This window comes from Canis lupus, chromosome 17 (assembly GCF_011100685.1).
Source record: "Canis lupus familiaris isolate Mischka breed German Shepherd chromosome 17, alternate assembly UU_Cfam_GSD_1.0, whole genome shotgun sequence".
Taxonomy (NCBI): Eukaryota; Metazoa; Chordata; class Mammalia; order Carnivora; family Canidae; genus Canis; species Canis lupus.
The window spans coordinates 17,982,806-17,989,953 of record NC_049238.1 but is presented as its reverse complement, the minus strand read 5'-3'; the positions used below and the strand labels follow the sequence as shown (position 1 = coordinate 17,989,953).

The window sequence follows — 7,148 nt, the reverse complement described above, 5'->3', positions numbered from 1 at the left end:
TCTTGGAATATATCCTCTGCAGATAAAGGGGGACTACTGTATACATATTTTTGTATGACTTTTTTTTTCACTCAACATTAGTGTCTGTGAAATTCATTCATGCTGTTGCCTATAGCAGTCGTTCAGTTTTTATACTGTTTGTTGCATTTAATATTCCATTGTATGACTATACTATGTCATAGTTAGCCTTTCTACTGTTGAGGGACACTTGGGTAGTTTCTAGTTTTTATCTAGTGGGGTAGTGTCCTTATGAACATTTTTTACACCTCTTTCTGTGCGCCTATGTAGGTATGTCTAATAGAGTAGAATTGCTAGGTCATGGGAGTGCAATGTTTAGTTTTAGTAGATAGGATAATTAAGACTTTTTAATTCTTCTGGAGTCAATACTTTCAGGTTGTGATTTAAAAAAAAAGAATTTGTCCATTTCATCTAAATTATCTAATTTTCTCATTGCTCGTTTGATATCTGTACGAATTTCTAGTGATGACACCTTTTTTCATTAATGATCTTATTCATGTGTTCCTTTTTTTTCTTTGATCAATCTTTCTAGGAATTTGTAAATTTTATTAGTCTTTTTGAAGAACTAATTTTGGATTTAGTTGGTTTTTCTCTCCTATATTTTTTCTATTTCATCTTTGCTTACATCTTTATTATTTCTTTCCTTCTAGTTTATTTGCCTTAAACTTGGTGTTCTTTTCTAACTCCTTGAGGTAGTCATTAGATCATTGATTTTTTGCTATTCTTTTTTGCTAAAATATACATTTAAGGGTATAAATTATTCCCTTAAGCCTAGTTGAAGTGCTATGTTACACATTTCTGACATGTTGCTTCATCATTATTATCCAGTTCAGAGTATTTTCTAATTTCCATGGAGATTTCTAATTTCTGATTTGGTTCTTGAATCATGGGTTATTTTGAAGTGTTATTTAGTAACTTCTAAGCATTTGAGGATTTTAAAGTGTTTCATTGACCTCAAGGATTTTTTTCCTACTCTACTAAGAGGACATACTCCATTTAATTTAAATCCTTTGCAATCTATTGAAATCTGCATTATGATTTGGAATATGGTTTATTTTGTTAAATATCCCATGCACACTTGAAAATAATGTAATCCTGCTCTTGTTGGTTAAGCATTCTACATAGGCCAACAAGGTCAAGTTGGTTTCTCATGTTGTTGAAATCCCCTTTATCTTTACTGATTCATTGTCTGACTAGCCTATCATTTGCAGAAAATGGATATGAAATCTTCAACTATGCTACTGGATTTACTTATTTTTCCTTTTAGCTCTGTCTGTGCTCTGCATGTTTTAATTTTTGTTTTTAGATGCATACACATTTTAGATTATTAAATCTTTCTGCTGAACCAAATTTTTGTTGTGAAATGCTCCACTTTATTTTCCGGGAATACTTCTTGCCTTAAAGTCTTGCTTTGTCTGATAACAGTATAGATAAGCCAGCTTTCTTTTGGTTAGTGTTTCTGTGGCATATTTGACTTTCAACGTGTAGGTGTCCATCTGCCGTAAACAACATATAGTTGGGTCTTGCTATTTTGTGTTGTTTTTTCCAGTCTGACAGTCTTTTAAGTTTAATTAGACAATTGAGTCCATTTTCAATCTAACAAATTCCCGATTTTTTCGTATTAGTTCTATCATCTTATTATCTGTTTTAAATTTGCTTGATCTGGTTTTTGTTCTTCTTTTCTTTCCCACTGCCTTCTTTTAATAAAGTGTTTTTCATTATTCTAATTCCTTCCTCTATTAGTGTGTTAGTTATAAATTCTTTTATTATTTATTCAGTGTTACCCTAGGGCAGGGGTTGGCATGCTTTTTTATCTGTGCAGAGACAGATAGTAAATATTTTAGGTATAGAGGGACATACACAGCCTCTGACTCCCTCTTCCCTCTGTCTCCTCTGCCTTCTCCTTCTTCAACTATTCTCTAAAAATGCAAAACCATTCTTAGGTCCCAAGCTATATAAAATAGGCTGTGGGCTGGATTTGAATGTGGGTGTTAGTTTGTCAAACTCTGCGAAAGATATACCATATGCCTTCACAGGATCTACTCTCCAATTAATAATTTTACTACTTCCTGGATAATACATGGACCACACATCACCCTAATTCCATTTGCTCAATTCTTTTCTTCCTTTTATGCTATTTTGGTCATGTATTTTATGTCTCTATGTATTTGAAATCTCACAAGACATTATTATTTTTACTGCTTTAAATAGTTAATAGTCATTTTGATTTGCTCTTCTATTTACCATCTGGTGCTCATTCTGCATTACTATTCTTCCAAGTAGGATCATTTTATCAGAGTAACTTTGTCTGGTATTTCTTTTAATGTGTATCTGTTGGCAATACATTTTCTAATTTTTTATTTGCTTGAATTTTTTTGGTATTCATTTTTAAGGGTATTTCTGCTGGATGTAGAATTCTAGACTGGCAGTTTCTTCCCTCTGCCCTCAGCCTTTTAGCTCTGTCATTCTGTTGGCTTCTATTGTTTGTGTAGCGTGGGTCTTATTACTTCTGCTGAATTTTTTCCCTCCTCTGGTTATTTTAAGATTTTTCTTTTTATATTTTTTTCTGAAGGTTTAGTATAACGTGCCTTTGTGTACTTTGATTTTGTGTCTTTGAGTTTGTTGTTGCTACTTGAATCTATATACTCTCAGTCTTTATCTCTTTGAATACTGATTCTGGTCTGTTTCCTCTCTTCTAGGATTCAAATTCCACATATGTTGATTCTTTTTACTGTGTCTCTCATGTTATTTTACATTTTTTTATTTCTCTGTGTCTCATTTTGTGTAGATATGTATATGTGTGTTTAATCTTTTCTTCTTCTGTTTCAATTTGATGATTTTTCTACTGACCTATTTTCCAATTTAGTAATCCTCTTTTCTGTTGTGTCTAATCTGCTGTTAAACCTATCTATTACCTGTTTATTGAATCCTTAGTTTTAGTTATCATATTTCTGAGTCCTAGAATTTTGTTTACTTCTTTTAAGAAAGATTCCAGGTTTCTATCTTTCCATCTATTTGAGCATATTAATCTTGGGTTTATAGTCTTTGATAACCACAGTATGTAGGCTACTATATGTTTTCCTATAGTCTCTCTTTTTAAAAAATTTCGTTTTATTTCCTAGCATGTTGTGTAAGTTTTGACTGAATATTGGAAATTGGGAATGAAGAATTATTGAGGCTCTGAATAATTTTGCCTTCCTTTGGAGAGGATATATATTTTTTTTTCCTAGAAGGCAGTATACCTTGATCCTATCAGGAATTGAGATATTTTGAAGTAGGATTTTAGGCTTTGTGAGTGCTGGTCTCTGCCTGGCTTGTCTCATCTCTTAAGATATGATCCTTCATCTGTCTCAATAAAAGCCTAGGTTATTTACTGAAATTTCTCCTCCTTGATGGGCCTTGAACATCAATATTTTTTCTCCCTAGCACTTTGAGACTACTGAAACTCTGACTGGGTTTTCAACCTCTTAGAAGCTGTTTACTGCTTAGTTTCTTGGCCGCTTGCCTATCATGTGGAAAGCTTAGGAATGAAAAAATTCCTTGAGGGAAAATCAAGTGCAGAATGCCTGACTTATTTCTATTTAGGCTCTTTCTCCAGGATAAGAGTTCCTTATGTTCTGAGTAATTTGGTAGATTTGCACTTCAATTTTTGGCTTCTCAGACCACCTAGGCTACTACAGTTCTAGACCAATGTCTCACCTCTATTTCATTGGTACCTCTTGAGAACTGGAAAATGCCTAGAAGGGAAAACATGAAGGAAATTTAGATTTTACTCACTGTTTCTCTTTTCTCCAGAATCTTGGCCTCTAAAGTCCTGGCTACTTTTACTCTCCGATGACTTTTAACAACTACTTTATGCAATATATTTAACTTTTATAGTTGCTCTTGGCCAAAGTCTCCAGAGATTTGTTTGTTTGTTTATTCATTTTTGAGTCTTGAGTTTCATATTTTATTTATAGGTAAATGAAGAACATCTCCTGTAAATGCTAATTTGGGACAAGAAGAGCAGTATAAAGTAGTTGCTGGTTTCACAGTGATGTGTGAAAGGAGGCTATGCCACTATTTGTTTGTTTGTTTTGAACAATGATTTTGCCATTAATAAGGGGAAAAAAGATGTGATTTCTTCACATTGCACATGTGAAAGAATTCAAAGTAAAATGACTTTTCAAAACTCTACAATCTCTAGTCAAAAGTGTGTGGTAACCAGGATGTCATTTTCATTCAGTGACAGCCCCTGCTTCCCACAACCAATAGTCTCTGAGTTGTTGACCTAATACTCATCAAGGGTATCTGCTTGATTTGGAATGGAGAGACTCTCATCCTTCAGAGCTTGGACTTTCAGCTTCTCAGCTTCCATCTTGGTGTGCTGTTCTATCCCTTGTTTTTCTAGGATTCCTTCAACAGACACTTGGTGGGATGTGTCACTGTCTTTTCCAATGATATTTCTCCTAGTAGGACCACATTTTCTCCTCTGAGAAAGGCATAAAAATTCCTTGAGGAATATCACTGTATTTTTTTGTCCACATGAATATGCTCCACAGCCTGATGTAGCACTAAATTAGCAACTTGATCAATGATTCTTATAAAACCAGTAAATATCCTTCCAATTTGAATCAGGACCAAGTGCTTTTTGTCTATGGCCTTGGTGAGGCTGGCCATGGTGGGCATATAGTTCATTCTGAGCTGAGATAAGGCTGCAGTGTATAGCAGTAGTGGGCCAGCATGACCAATACCTCTTTCTTTCCTCTGCAGTCGCTGCCTGGGCAGGACCCCTACAGGAGCCAGGACCAGGAACAGTATGTCTGTCCCAGCTCTCAGCAGCCCAGATCTGCTGGAAACTCCTCTAGAGATTTATTTTTAAAAGTGGTTTCCAGGACATGTCCCAGGGCCATTGCACATTTAGCTCTGTCTCCTGTACCTTTTTGAGACATCCTCAACCGAAGGCTGCCAAGGTCTTTTGGCTTCTTCAACATCTTTGACAATAAATTATTAAACTCTATTGAATATAATTTGTAAGTTTTAACTATTTTGTGTGTTTTTTTAAAAGATCTTATTTATTTGAGAGAGAGAGTGAAAGAGGAGCAGAGGGAGAGAGACTCGCAGACTCCCAGCTGAGCATGGAGCCCAAGGTGGATGCAGAGCCTTAGGCAGGGCTTGATCTCATGACCCTGAGACCACAACCTGAGCCAAAATCAGAAGCTGAACACTTAACTGACTGAGCCACCCGGGTGCCCCAAACTATTTTGTATTTTAAAATTAAGATTAATGTGCCAAGTATGATTATTCTCAATCAGATCACTCCGTTTACCTCAACACTGATTCTCTATGAAATAAAGTTTACCATCTTCCATTATATATTGTTGTGAGGCATTTCATTTCAAACTTACACACACATACTCACCATATATCATACCTCTTTTGGCCCCTCTGGCAACCCTGACCTGAGCTGACATTCTGACTCTGTTGTTATGTTGCAATATTACCAGAGTGAAGCGTCCTTCAACCCCTGGCCTTCAATTATTTTATTTAGAATAGAGGTAGGGGCAGGGAATCAGATAGCACCAGGTAGGCTCATAGGGTCCTTGCAGCTCTGGTGGTCAATGTGTCTTCTATGTTTGGTTTGGGGAATCCTTTGTGAAATAGTTGGACACTTAGGCTGATCAGAACAGTGTATCCTTAGAACACAGAGGTCACTCTCCTAAGTCAGTTAGTCACTTGGTTGAGGAGCCATTTTCTCTGGGGCCTGGGACCTGAATGGACAAGCTGAGGCCCTGGGTGGTGGGCTTTCCAGGGAGCCACACCTTGGTGTGAATGACCCAAAGAGAGAAAACTTCTCACACTACACCCAGCACCCCTAGTGCTGCACTGTTCAACCATCTCATCCAGGAATTCCACATCCAGAGGTGATTGATTCTCAGGCTTGTTCCAAATGTCTCCCTCTTCTTCTTCCTGAATCTGCCATCTTGTAAGAAATATATAAAAAAGATCAACCTCTCCTTTGCCCAGAGATAGTTTTAACATCTTCAGTGTAGGATTAGACCCTGTGCAGCCCCAGAGCCTGTTTCCTCCCTTCCTTGCCCAGAGTGATATCAGTGGATGCCGACCCATGCTGGTTGCTTTTCCAGGCTCCCCTGCCAGAGAGCTCCTCTTGGGTTTGGTCAAAGAGAGGCACTGGAGGGAGAACGAAGGCAAAAAGAAGGGAGAAGCTGGCATATTTCTCTTCCCTTCCCTTTGCCTTGAGTTGACTGAGTCCTTGGAAGATCCTGCAAATTCCATGGCCCCCGCATCTCAGCCATTAACTTCCTGTGGTTCTCAGCCTCTGCTGAGTGACCCCAGTTCCCCCCTCAGGTCCTCTGTGGCTCTTCTCTGGATGGCAGTGGCTTCCTGTCGCACTTGTCTCTCGGGCACCTTACCATCCGGTGTTGCCTTTCCAGCCTCTTCTGTCATGTGGGACACCAGCAAGTGTTATGAAATACCTTGTGTACGAATACTTGGAGGGCTTGCCGTTTCTTGTTTACATCCCAACTAACTGAGTTGCTAAAAACCGTACTTCAAACGTCTTTTCCCTTCCTCTGTGTATAATATAAGCATCACCAAAAACACATTTGCCTTCATTTCCTTTAGCACCTCCTGAAGTAGACAGAATTCACTCGCTCTTTTATTCATTCAGTCAATAAATATTTGGTGAGGCACTGTTCTGTCCTGTCGCCAAGTACTGTGCGAAGGGATAGAGCAGTGAGGGAAACCGGTAATGTCCTGACCTTTTAGAGCCCACAGCTTTGTGGGCAAGCCTCAAACCCTTAAAATAAAGGGTGTTGAGAATGAGACACTATCGTCACACACAGCCTTAGGGGACCAACAGAACTGGCTTTATCGCAGCCCTACCACTTGCTTCATATGACCTACTAGGTCATATGAATGTGGGCAAGGTTCTTTGTCATCCCATGCCTCAGTTTCCTCTTTTTAGAAGAGCACTCAGGATCCAGTTCATGCCTGCCTCAGTGTCTTTCCATGTTCAGTTGAGGATGCTGATGCTGCTAACTTAATAGGACTGCCCATGATTAAATGTTTGCTATTAAAGAAAGAGACAGATGCCCCAGAAACAAACTTGCATCAAAGATTTATTTTTA

The 7,148-nt window shown here is 38.0% G+C and overlaps 1 pseudogene; it reads right to left on the bottom strand.

Annotated features, from left to right (window-relative positions):
- Positions 1 to 4,288: 4,288 nt before the first annotated feature.
- Positions 4,289 to 4,695, bottom strand: LOC100685329 (annotated as a pseudogene).
- Between the last annotated feature and the right edge of the window lie 2,453 nt (positions 4,696 to 7,148).